We start from the raw sequence: 12,429 nt of genomic DNA, 5'->3' as shown, positions 1-12,429 counted from the left end.
ATAGCACTATGAAAGTGGTATAAAGTGGTATATAAAAGGCAGGAGCCACACCAAGCAGAATATTGCGGTATGAAAGCGGTATATGGTATGTGTCAATGTGCCCCAACAGTTGTCAGTGCACTTCAGTACTGCTATAAAGCAGTAGTGTGGCTCCTGCCTTTTATATACCACTTTCATACCACTTTTATAGTGCAATAATCCTGCTTGGTGTAGATGAGGCCATAGTGCCAGTGAAACTGAAGGTGCCCCAACAACCTTAGTGGAAGAGTTGAATTCTGTTGAAACGGATGAGTGGTTGTCAACATATCATGCAGTTCTTTGGATGGCTAAAATTAATTCGTGGGTCAACAGTTTCCAGCAGCAACTTTGTTTTTTTCTTAAATTTAAACACTATAATAGATATACATGCTATTGCCTTTACATTTTTACAGGTATTCTGTTAAAAATTTCTACATAATATAACATTTCAATCACATTAAGTTTCACCCCTCAAATATTTTAGGTAAAAAACCTTGTGTTTACTTGGGCAAAAAATTAACATGGGGTAGTGTTGTTGTTGTTGTTTTAACTTTGTTGTTTATTAAATACAAGTAAAATAAACATGCTAAATTACATTTCCCTTGGGCAGGGGTCCCCAACCTTTTTGGACCCGTGGGCATACTTGGGAATTTGAGAAAATGCTGTGGGTGCCGCTACAAAATGAGTCCTATGGAGGATGTGGCTAGTCATATAATGGCCACTGTGGGGGGCCTGGCTAGTCAAAAAAGATGAATGCTTGGGAGAAATAGCTAGGCTAGAGGTTGCGGGAGGGAAGGGAAGTGATAGAGGGGAGAGGGAGAGCAAGACTAAAGTCTAGGAGTGGGAGAATGGCAAGGTAAAGAGGTGGGGGGAATAGTGAGGCTAGAAGCTGGGAGTGGAGAGAAACAGCAAGATAAAGGGGTGAGTGGGAGAGACAGAGCAAGGCTAGGGGCTAAGAAGGGATTGAAAGAAGAAGGCTAGGGAAGGGAGAGAAATTGTGAGGAAAGGGCTTGAGTAGGGAGAATCAGCAAGATTACAGACTGAGATTGGAGAGAGAGAGAGAAAGCACAGGGGACAGAAGAAGTTTGTACGGGGCCAGGGAGCAATTGTTTCTTTCTCTTCTGGCCTGCTGAGCAACTGATCAGTGGCAAGTTCAGGAACAGGAAAGAGAACCAGGTGCTGTAATGTTTTTTAAGGAGGGGGGGTTATTATTAAAAATACATTTTTGAAGAGCAAGGACTGGAGAGATTTGCAGGCTGACATGTTGGGGACTCCTGCTTTAGGCAAGGGTGGGCCACTTGTGGCCCTCCAGATGTTTTGACCTTCAACTCTTGTCACCTCAAGATGGCATAAGTGATGGTGAGAGATGATGGGAGTTGTAAGCCAAATCACCGAAAGGGCCGCAAGTTGCCCACTCCTGCTGTATGCATCAGAACATTTTCCGATGGAAACAGATTTTTTTTTTCTATGCAAATGAACTTAATCTGCGTTGAATTTTTTTTCCAATCCAAACCGATGTTTTGCCAATGCAAATGACCCTATGTGGGTTCATCTAATTTGTGTAGGGAAATTTTCCGGAAAACTTTCCAATTCAAAATTTCCCAGAGAACCCACCATACTGGATGTGAATTCCTACTCTCTCTGCTCTCAGGTGACAGGGACTTCCACTGTTTTGCCTCCAAGGTATCTGAAAAGGAGGGAACTACATGAATTATATACGACAGCCATCATGGCCTACATATGATGTTACAGCCATTGGGAGTTTGTTCACTAAAAAGTTGGCTATATAGAAAATATCATTCTATACTTCTGCCAATAGTTCTCTTGATGTAGCAGACAGCCCCATCTGCAATGTGTGGGCACCACTATGTGATGTATCCTCTGCTGTTCTTGCTCTCAAATCCTCCCTCAAGAAAGGAAAGGAAGTAGTTCAAGTCCATAGGCTGGAACATTCTGGATATATTTTTGATACCTGGTACACTCTAGTTACATTTCTCCTGTTGGGGCACAGGATTCTTTGTCTGTAGTTTTTTGAAGAGGCTGAATAAGCATCTGTCAGGGATGGTTTAAGTCTAGCAAATCCTGGTGTAATGCAGGTGTTCAGATGGCTTGACCCTTGAGCTCCCTTCCAGCACTCAGACACTTTCTCTGGGAATTGCTTGCCCTGTTTTCCTGGTATAGCTTAAATCCATTGACCTTCAGCACGATGTGTAAAGCTCATCTTTACTGAATTGTGCAAAGACGGGCATGTGTAAAGCAAGAGGGACAAGTTAACACTTAATTTTGAGCTTGAATGCATCTATTTTTGTCCGACCAGCACTTTGAATGGATTGTACCTGTTTCTAATTAAGTCTGTAGCAGGTCATGTTTTTTTAAAAATTAAAAAATCAATGCAAAGATTTTTTTTGTCATTAAATATTTGCTTGTGAATTAATGAAGTCATTCATTGCCTTAGAGCATATTTTCTCTTTACATCTCCCTCACCCCCTTAGCAATAAAGTCATATTTCTATATTTTGTAGAAGCACAATCTTTTACATGTCAACAGATTTATGTGGTCATAAAAGCAAGATTATGATTACAGCACTGGGTCAAGATTAAGCTGGGATGCAAAGGGGGAGTCTCTTAGCCTTAACATATGGATAAAAGTAGTAGTAGTACTTCAGGTTTCCCCCTCTCTCTTAAAGACAGATCTCCTTCCCTTAATCCTTGTCCATGTATAAAAGATTGCCATTATGATTTTTTTTTAAAATAAATGAAATAAAATAGGAACCCAAGGCATTTCTGCTTGGATATTATTTTAATCTGTGATGTCAAGAGTGTTGGACCCTTCCTGATTTGCTGTCATGGAGACGCATTGCTATAATGGATATGGTGCTGTAGATATGCTCATTTCAGGTCAGGTGACCTTGTCCGGTTTATTTATGATTATTATTAACGGAAATGCTAGCTGTCAGGCGTGATCAACATGAATCAAGAGAAAGCGCCTTTAAGAGAGGCCACAAAGACTTTTAAGGAAATCACCAACAGTCTTGTCAGGTTTCACAATTACTTTTGAAATTCCGACATGTTGCAGAGGCAGATTCCTCTTTTCTCCCTGTCTCCTGGAGATTGCAATCTTTTTTTTTTTTTTTTGGTTTTTCTTAAGTGCACTACTTGTATGTACTTATGTAATGGTTTTTAGAACTTGGGAATCGAAGGGTTCGTGACAGGTTTTGAAAGACAAGACCAATTTACCTTTCAGTTTTAGTCCTGGTTACATTTCAGGTTCTAAGCATAACAAGCACAGGAAGATGCTTGTAGCTACCTGACTGTTTTGTAGCTTAAACAAAGAAGTTGTATTTAATCATACATACATAGACACACACACACACACACACACACACACACACACACACACTCCCTTTAGTCACCAACCTCCCTGTTCCCTAAGTATATATTGATTTTTTCCTCTTGCTTCTTTAACAGAGGGCCTAAACTTTCCATTATTTGCCACTGTAACCTAGTGTTATCTATTCACTGTACTGAAACAATGAAAGGACAGTTCATAGCAGATTCTGGATTCAGTTCTTGTAAATAACATTTAACGATTGTTTGTCTCTCTTCATTATGTAAGTGCTTCAAACTTGTTTTCATCCACTCCTTCCCTTTGTGCATCATTATTGCTCCAATTGTATAGCTCAAGAGGCAGAGGGTGCGGTCCTATGGGCACTTACTTAGGAATTTAAGCCATGGTGGGCTGAGGTGCATGCAGGTGGCCATTTTGAATATGCAAGCCTCGACTAGAGCTTGTTGGTGAAGGTGGGTTATTGGTGTGGTCAACAAACCACCCACAACCCTAAAACAGCCCATGGTTCTGGGTAGTTTGTTAACCATGCCAGCAACCCATCCTTGCTAGGTACGGCTGACACAACAAGAACCCAGTCGGAGTTTGAATATTCAAAAGTCACCCAGCGCACAGTGGCATGTGCTTCAACCCATCTTTGTTTAAGTTACAAAACAGTCAGTTAACTGTAGTGATTGTGCAAACCCAGTCAATGGGACTTCCTTCTGCATAAATGTTCATAGGATCGGGCTGAGAGGCCAGTAAGAGCCAGGGCTGTAAGTAGGTTCCTTCTGTTTCTGGCTGCTTTGCCTTTGCCTCAGTTAACCAGACCACCCATCTCCTAATGCCATTTCCATTTCAGAGCAGCCAAGTTGGTTATAATTGCCTTTTTGTGACAAACCTTCCCTCCATCGCCACCTCCTAGCATCCGCGCAGCTATTTATTCTCAGGTTTCCCCCTCCCTCCTGTTAACCTCTGCCCCCTAAGAGTGAATAGGGACTAAGGTAACTTTTTCTTCAAATAGGAAGGTGTGATTAAATAGCCAGATAACTTACGCTGAGAGGCAAGACTGACACATACATCCACGTAATTACTAGCCATTATAAGGAAAAAATTATATTTACCCGGAGCTAGAAGTGTAGCTCCTTATAAGAATCCTCAGCGTGGCTGGCATAACAGCTCTTGGCTTCAGCCAGTCATAAGGCTGCTTGCTTGCACCAAAGAGCAGCAGCTCTGTCACTGCAGATAGTAGGGAAAGCAATAGTACTAAGTGGAGACATGACCCAGACAAAGTTAAGGACATTCAAGTCCCATTGATTTTAATTGGAGTGCTCAGAATGTACTTATCTCCCTCTCTCATTGAAATCTATAGGGCTCAAAGGTTCTTCATTTTAGCTGGATCATACCTAGTGCTTTTAAAATTAGGAATGCCATGGTGAAAGATAGTTTAGTGGTTCTCTGGAAATTATGCTGGGTACCAGGATTATGCTTATGACACAAATGCTTATGCACATCAGTATGCAGGCAAACCCCACTTAGATGTGGCAGCAGCTCTCCAGGATAACTGAAATCCTTTTAGTTGGAGAAGTCATAAGTTGAACCTGGGAATATAAGCAAGGAGTACATACTCAAGAGTCCTTAACATAGATTAGTAATGGCCTAACTGTTGAGAGTGCCTTTGTATGCACTTTTAGGGCCTTGCTAGACCTACCTGATAATCTGACCGGGAGTCAGGGCGCCGGCACGCTGCAACTAGCGTGCACTGTCGCCCTTTTCCACACGTAAGGCGCGACAGGGCAAGGGAAAGCCCCGTCGCGTCCGCCATTTTGTTTCCCAGTTAGAGGGCCATGTGCGCAGGAGCGCACCGCCAGACAAGGTAAGTGGTTTTTTTTAAAAAAAATAAAGGCCCCCCCGCTCCCCCTGCCCCTGATTCCCCCCCACAATGCCTGATGCCCCCCCGTCCGCTCGCTCGCCCGTCCTCCTCCCATCCGCCAGGCCCGTCCCCATCCCCGATCTTCTCCCCCCCCGCTTGCCAGGCCCGTGCCCGCTCTTCTCCCCCCGTCCCCGATGCCCGTGCCCACTGTTCTCTCCCCACTCACTCCTGCCGGGTCAGTCTTTCCCCCGGCCACCATCTCCCCCCCCATGATTCCCCCCGGCCTGATGGGCACAGCGGTCTTATGGAGCGCTGTGCCCAGTCCGTGGCTTCTCCCAGCTACATGCGAGTAAGCGAGCAGCCGGGAAAAGCCACGGAAGTTGCTAGACCTTCCACAGCCCCGGCCTGAGGCCAGGGCTGCGGAAAAACCGGGCCATAAGTGAATCCGCTTATGCCAGTTCAAGCGAGGTCTTAGCCCGGCCTGACCCCGGAATCCCCTGTGCGTCTGGATGCACAGGAGGGAGACCGGGCCTCACACCACGCTAAGGCCTTGTCTAGCAACAGCCTTACTGTGAAAAATCAGAACTCATTGGTGGACAATGAGGATTCTAAAACAACAACAACGTGAACATGCAAAACTAAAATCAGCTTACCTTTTGATTATAGCACTGAAGGAAATGAAGGCATTTTTATTGTCTGGGAGCCAGGGGAAAGTTGTTAGTCTTTAAGATTCCTGGCCTGCTTTACCTGAGACCAGTTTTCCTGATAAAAGAACCTCTATAGCCCCTCTATCCCAGCTCACTTATTGCTGTGCTTTACGGAAACTTTACCATTCCCCACAGAGGAGTATCCAAAATGTAATTCTCTTCCTCCAATCTCAAATGGCACAGCCCATTGTGTCACCACAGAACTCCACCATTTCATTCTGTTCCATGTATAGATCAGGTCTGACTTAAGGAGGACAGTTCTTGGCTTCCCTTTTGCTAGATTTTGAAGAAAACAGAACAAGCAGTGGTCACCAACAGTGATGAGGAGACTGCTTGGCTCTCTAGGGAGTGCCTCTGTGCACATTGACTTTGCTAAGGCTGGACTTTGGGGCAGAGGTCCAGAGTCCTGCAGCCCAGGAATGGGGCCCAAACAACCACCAGAAGGGCAGCAGCAGCAGATAATGCGGTGGGACGGAGCAGGAAATAGGTGCAGCATCAGCACCCAGCATGGGCAGCTCCTCATTGAGACTGTTGTCTGTCACTATACTACATCATTTTTTCTTTTCTTTTTTTATAATTTAGTTGGACATGTGTGCTGTGCAGCACAGCACCTGCTGTTGACACCCCAGCTGCACCCACTATCTTCAGATTCACAAAGCGGCTGTGGGGAAATCAAGATGGCGGGTACGGAGCCTCGACAGCAGACGCTTTGCTGTACAGCATGCTTGCTGACTAAACATTAAGAAAAAAAAAGGGGGAAAGGATCGCTTCTCATCACTACTTGATAACCTCTGTGTGTGTGTGTCTGTGTGTGTGTGTGTGTGTGTGTGTGTGAGAGAGAGAGAGAGAGAGAGAGAGAGAGAGAGAGAGAGATGAGGAAAGAGAGACAAACAACAAGGAAATCTGGAAAGGGGGAAAGAGCAAAGGAGCACAAGGGTAGAAAACAGGGCAGCAGCAGCACAGCATTGGACGTAAGGGAAGACACTGGGGAGGCAGCTGCCAATGGATTTATTATAGGGCTGATCATATTACTATTGTTAGTTTTTCAGTCTCAGCCCACCAAAATGCTCTTGAGTTTAAACCAGTAGAAGTCTTTCTACCTGAGGTAAATTTGACGTCTCCCCCCCACCTCAGTGTGAATGTCCATTTCTTCAGGTGTATCACTCCAAGTAAATGAGTCTAGGAAAGAAAACGCAAACCTATAATTAGGTTTACCTCCAGCATCAAGGCGTCACTTCAGCTCTCAAAAAATCTTCACAAACGTCTTGGTTCCCCCCCCCCCTTACATGCTATTTATTGACTTCCAGTTCCTGGCCCCCTGTGGTGTTTCCAATCCATAGCAAGCCCTTGAGCACAAAATGAATATCATTTGCAACAGGATGAGGTTTTCCCAGGAAACTTTTGAGTTCTTCCTTAGACTACACACATACTCACTCACACACACACACACACACACACACACACACACACACACTAAGGTTTGTATAAAACAGGCCCATGTACATTTTCTATAGATAGAAGGGTTCTTCGTCTGCCTGAAACTGTGATTAATTATTGACTGTAATGCTGGTTTGGCAGAGAACCAGTTTTCCATCATTAGGAGTTTACATCTATATAGATTACAAGATCTTTGGTGCTCACTTTGTTTCTTTTTTTTAGTGCTTTTGCTTCTCTGTAAACCAATTAGCTCAGAACTGGAAACGTGCTAAGCCCACAAGACAAGGCTCAGTGCAGCAGAAGCTGCATGCTTGGGTTTTAAAGAATGGCGCGTCATGGCCAGTCTTTAGAGAGCAGCTTGTTGCAGGCAGACAAAGGGCCCCAATGTAATTTGCTCCTGGCTGGCTGGCTGCCTGCTGGCAAGGGCAGGGCTGGCTCACTTGGAAGGGAGATCAAGGACATGGGTATTGAGGCATACAAGAGTTTATGTGGATGACTGCTTTGGGAGAGAGAATCCAGCTACAGGTTCTTCAGATGTGACTAGTAGGACTTAACACAGCTGAACTTGCACATCAAAGAAGCAACGGTCATGTCTGTAGAAAGGGACACCAATTCAACTCAGAGCAGATCCTGGAAAGCAGCAAAGGGCTCAGGGAATGAAATCGAGTCATTCAAGTGGGGCTCGAAACGAAATGTTTCAGTGTAGCCTCTCTTCTAAACAGAGTGTTCCTGTTAAGGGTTCCAACCAGCCATTCCCTTCAAACAGAACATTCCAGGCCCTGTCCATTTTTTTTCTTCTTCAGCTCATCTTCTACACCCCATGGCTTCTGAGCATGCTCAGTCTTCACTGGGTTGTTGTGAGGTGGGAGTTGGGGGGATGGATGCAACCTTAGATTTTTTTAAGTAAGATTTTTTTATGTCAGGATTCTCCCAAGCGTGCTGATACTTCTTTCATGTTACTCAGTGGCCTTGTTTGGGCTACAGTTTTGGCAGCACGCCCCACCTCAATTCACTATTAGAAGGAGAGATGAGTAACATGTATTAACATTTAATAAAGCAATGTGGGGGATAGGGTTGCCCAATGTCAGTGTTGCCTGTCTCTGACTGTTTTGGGTCAATTTTGACACTCAAATATGTGTGAGGTTTCTCTTTCAGTTTGCTTTACACTGGAACCTTTATGATTAGAGATAATTAAAGCTTCATGCTGTGAGATTTTACAAGCTGTATGGTTCTTTGTTTTTTTGTTTTAAATCACAATTCATGCTCTCTCCTACTTGTTGCTAAGCTAAGCTTCCCTTCTAGGAGAACTGACTTATTTTTTTAAAACAAAACACAGAGACTAAGAAGTGCCAATAATTAGATTAAATGTTACTCCTCACTTGCTTTTGGGTGTTAGACTTCTCTTGTTATCTGTGTAATTTGTAAGAACAGTAGTTCCAAATGCCATCATATGCCAATAAGGATTTATTTGTCAATATCTGAGTGGATGCGACAGTTACACTTGCTGAGAAGGCTGGAATCTGTCAATATTGGGGTCACTGAAGAAGCATTTCACGTAAAAATATCCATCTCAAAGCATTCTGAACATATTTCGTTAGCAGATTATTGTACTGATGCATTTGTTTTGTTGCTATTGTTTGTAAGTGTTACTACCCACTTTACTGGAAGGAGTCTAAATAAGATAATAAAATCCACTCCCTCCAAACGTCCCTGCAGATAAATTCGTAACTTCTTGATAATGATTTCCAAGTAGTAAACGACAGAAGCAGGAATGCCACATTTGGGATCTAGAGGATTATTTTGTTCCAGGTCATATTGGCTTGTGTACTTTGGTGATACACCTGCCAAATTTTTAATACAGTGTTTTTATTCTTTGATTTTAGCTGTTGTTCACCACTTCGAAATCTTTTGGATGTGGAGTGGTATATAAATATTGTAAATAAATAAATAATATACATAAAACAACTAAAATGTTCAAAAACCAAAACCACACACTGTGCAGGACAGTGTTTCCTTTCCAACGTTCTCAGAACTGAATCTATGGATCACTACGATCTCAACTTCTAATGCCAGAAAAATGTGCCATAAGAAAATATACTAATAAGAATGATAAACCAAAGAAGTATCCAAAAGAACTGGAATTCAGCTCCTGTTTAGGATGAGCCATAATGCAAGAGAGTGACGTGTGCCAAAGCATACTTAACTTTGTGTTGGATTGTGGGCACAGTCTTTGGAATAGAACCAAACAACATTGCACATACTTACTTTTCAGCTCGTCCACAGTTCACGATGATGGCAACAGTGATGGTAATTCATATATATTTCTAACCTTGCTGGTGACGTTCATAGTAGTAAAAGCAGCGGATGATCCTCTGTGCTTGGTGACCCTTTTAAACACTTGAATGCTGACTGGAAAGCAGAGATGGTGGAATGGGCCCCAATTGCAATTTTTTATTTTTGTATTTTTTTTTTGTTCATTAAAAACAACAGCATTGATTTTCTCAGGTCACAGCCAGGCCATTTCATGCAGCAAATCTGTGTTGAAAGGGATCAGAGTAATCATTTTTTACACGCTTGACTACCACGTGCCAGCACTGAGCTTTCGACCGCATGAATATAAGAATGATTTAATAGAGGAAGTTAGCAGTGGGCTATTGTGCACGTTGAAAGCGCCATGGGACATGCATGATTGAGTTGGACACCATTAGGCTACTTGTAAATAAAACCTGCTAACTTGGCTGGCTTGGAATTAGCCTACAATTGCCACTGGCTTGTCTGGAGCAGGCCCCTCTCTTTTGGGAAGGCTGGGAAAGGGAATAAACTAATGCATTAAAAAAGCTAGGCTTGGAGTGCCTAGGACAATAAACAGCTCAGAATCACTTCCATATACAATAGCATCAGACAACTGGCACAGAAATAGTGAGCTGAAATCCAGTCCCTGTAAAGATAAGCGTTTGTAGGGGAAATGGAGTGGGGGAGAGGAATCACTATTCAACGGGTGGCCAGAGATATGTGGGTGTTGGACACTGTCTCCTGCGACCTACATCTTCCCTGGGACTTCTCCCAAATTACTTGTCAGTCTGCCATGCTCAATGAGGAGCAGCCTTCTGACAGCAGTGCTTATTTACAGGCTCTAAATGGTCTGCCTCAAAACTAATGACGCTGGATCAGGGAGCCACAGGGCAGATGTGGAAGAGATGTTGGTGGGGCAGGGAATGGCTGAAAGAATTAACTAGTAAATATAAACAATTTATAAATTGACCAGAAATGAATATGTGGATTTTTATTTGGATTTTACAAAGAGCTTCTCCTTGTGAAAGGATCATTGCTACCTCCGTAGTGCATTTATGGAAGGCTGACTAAAGGCCATGCATTTAGGGTATGCTGAATACTTGAACAATGAAAGAGTTGTCTGTGTTATTGTTTCTTTAAGAAGAAATTGTCATATTAATTCCTATTCCTATCATCATCATCATCATCATCATCATCATCATCATCATCATCTGTATTCAGTGGCTGTTGCTATAGCGTCTGAGCCCACAAAGACTGTAGCTGTCAGCCATATGCTACAGGTTCATGAAACATGGCATTAAATGCCACATTGGTGCAGGTGAGTTAAACTGCAGCAACATGATCCTTTCAGAATTAGATTCTGAATCTCTCTTAGTGAAGGAGGATGCAGAACCAATTCCCAACTGCTCTTGCTGCCAGTTATCTTCACCGCTCCAATGAAGGCATCAGGCTTGTTACTTTCTATAGCAAAGCTAGGCAGCAGCTAGAGATCATTCCCAGTATTTGCATCCCTTACTCCCATGGAAGAGTTTTCAAGTACCATAGGTAATCCCCAGTTGCCACCATCACTTATGCTCTTCATTGGTTGGAACAAGTTCTGGGGTCAATCCCAGACAAATGTGACAGGGAGACAGTAAGCTGCTGCTTTCTTTTGGAGGCCAGGAAGTGCACTATGGCATTAGGTGGAAAGCAAGCCCATAATTCCATTCCCCCACATGGAAAAGAGCCAGGGGTTGGGACAGGACCACAATGCCCACCATATGGTGAAGACAAGCAGTAGCAGCAGGTGCCAGCTCTCCAACTTCTGAAGTCTTGAGACCCAAGAAGGAGAAGGAAGAAGAAGAAGAAGAAGAAGAAGAAGAAGAAGAAGAAGAAGAAGAAGAAGAAGAAGAAGAAGAAGAAGAAGAAGAAGCAGCAGCAGCAGCAGCAGCAGCAGCAGCAGCAGCAGCAGCGCTGTGGCACCCCAGTTGTGGAATGGGCTCCCTGTTGGGTTATTGTGCCAGAACTTTTCTCTCTCTGGAACTCTGTTTGTGCTCAGAAACAAACACACATCACGCAGGTCTTACACAGCAGAGCTGGTTTATTTCCTTCAGGCTTCTGTGCAGTTCAATTCAGATCAGTTCAGATCAGCACACTGAGGCATACACAGAGAGCAGTGATCAGAGAGCAGTGATCAGTAAGCAGTGATCAGATTCATTTTACACAAGTGAGAAACTATATACAGATCTACACAATTCTTATCTACATTACATACAGCTGTGATGAGGCTAACTTAGAATCTTGGCAAGGTTCCCAGAACAGCCTCTATCTCAAGGTAATTACCCACAGATAGTCTTTCTCTGTTTAACCCTGAGATAGCCATACACACACAATTTTAATGACTAAGCAAGTATTTCTTTCATATACTTAACAGTCCTCCTCTTGCGCATGTTGTTTAAATTGTGTTACAATCTGAGACCCAGCTTTAAAAGCATCTCTTTATGTTTTACCATTGAACGTTCCACCTGTCCTTTCTCATTTTGTTTTATTTTGAATACCCATTTACAGGTAATGGCTTTACAACCTTTAGGTAAAGGTACTAGCTCCCACGTTTCATTTTTTTCCATTGCTCTGATTTCCTCTGACATTGCTTCATGCCAGCCCTGAGCTTCTGTAGGTTCCATTTCCTGAATTTCCTCAAATGAAGTAGGTTCATAGGCTATTAGTAAAGCTCTATGAGAAACCTGTTTGCTTTGGTATTCATCTGAGTAACGAATTGGAGCTTTGCGTTCCCTTTCC

The 12,429-nt window shown here is 43.3% G+C and overlaps 1 protein-coding gene across 3 annotated transcripts in view; it reads left to right on the top strand.

Moving 5' to 3' along the window:
* KIF26B (kinesin family member 26B) overlaps positions 1-12,429 on the top strand; it is a 323,532-nt gene that overhangs the window by 300,687 nt on the left and 10,416 nt on the right. The window lies entirely within an intron of this gene.

The sequence above is a fragment of the Elgaria multicarinata genome, chromosome 4, assembly GCF_023053635.1.
Source record: "Elgaria multicarinata webbii isolate HBS135686 ecotype San Diego chromosome 4, rElgMul1.1.pri, whole genome shotgun sequence".
Taxonomy (NCBI): Eukaryota; Metazoa; Chordata; class Lepidosauria; order Squamata; family Anguidae; genus Elgaria; species Elgaria multicarinata.
Note: the sequence above shows the minus strand (reverse complement) of the source record. Positions and strands in the feature narration are given on the sequence as shown.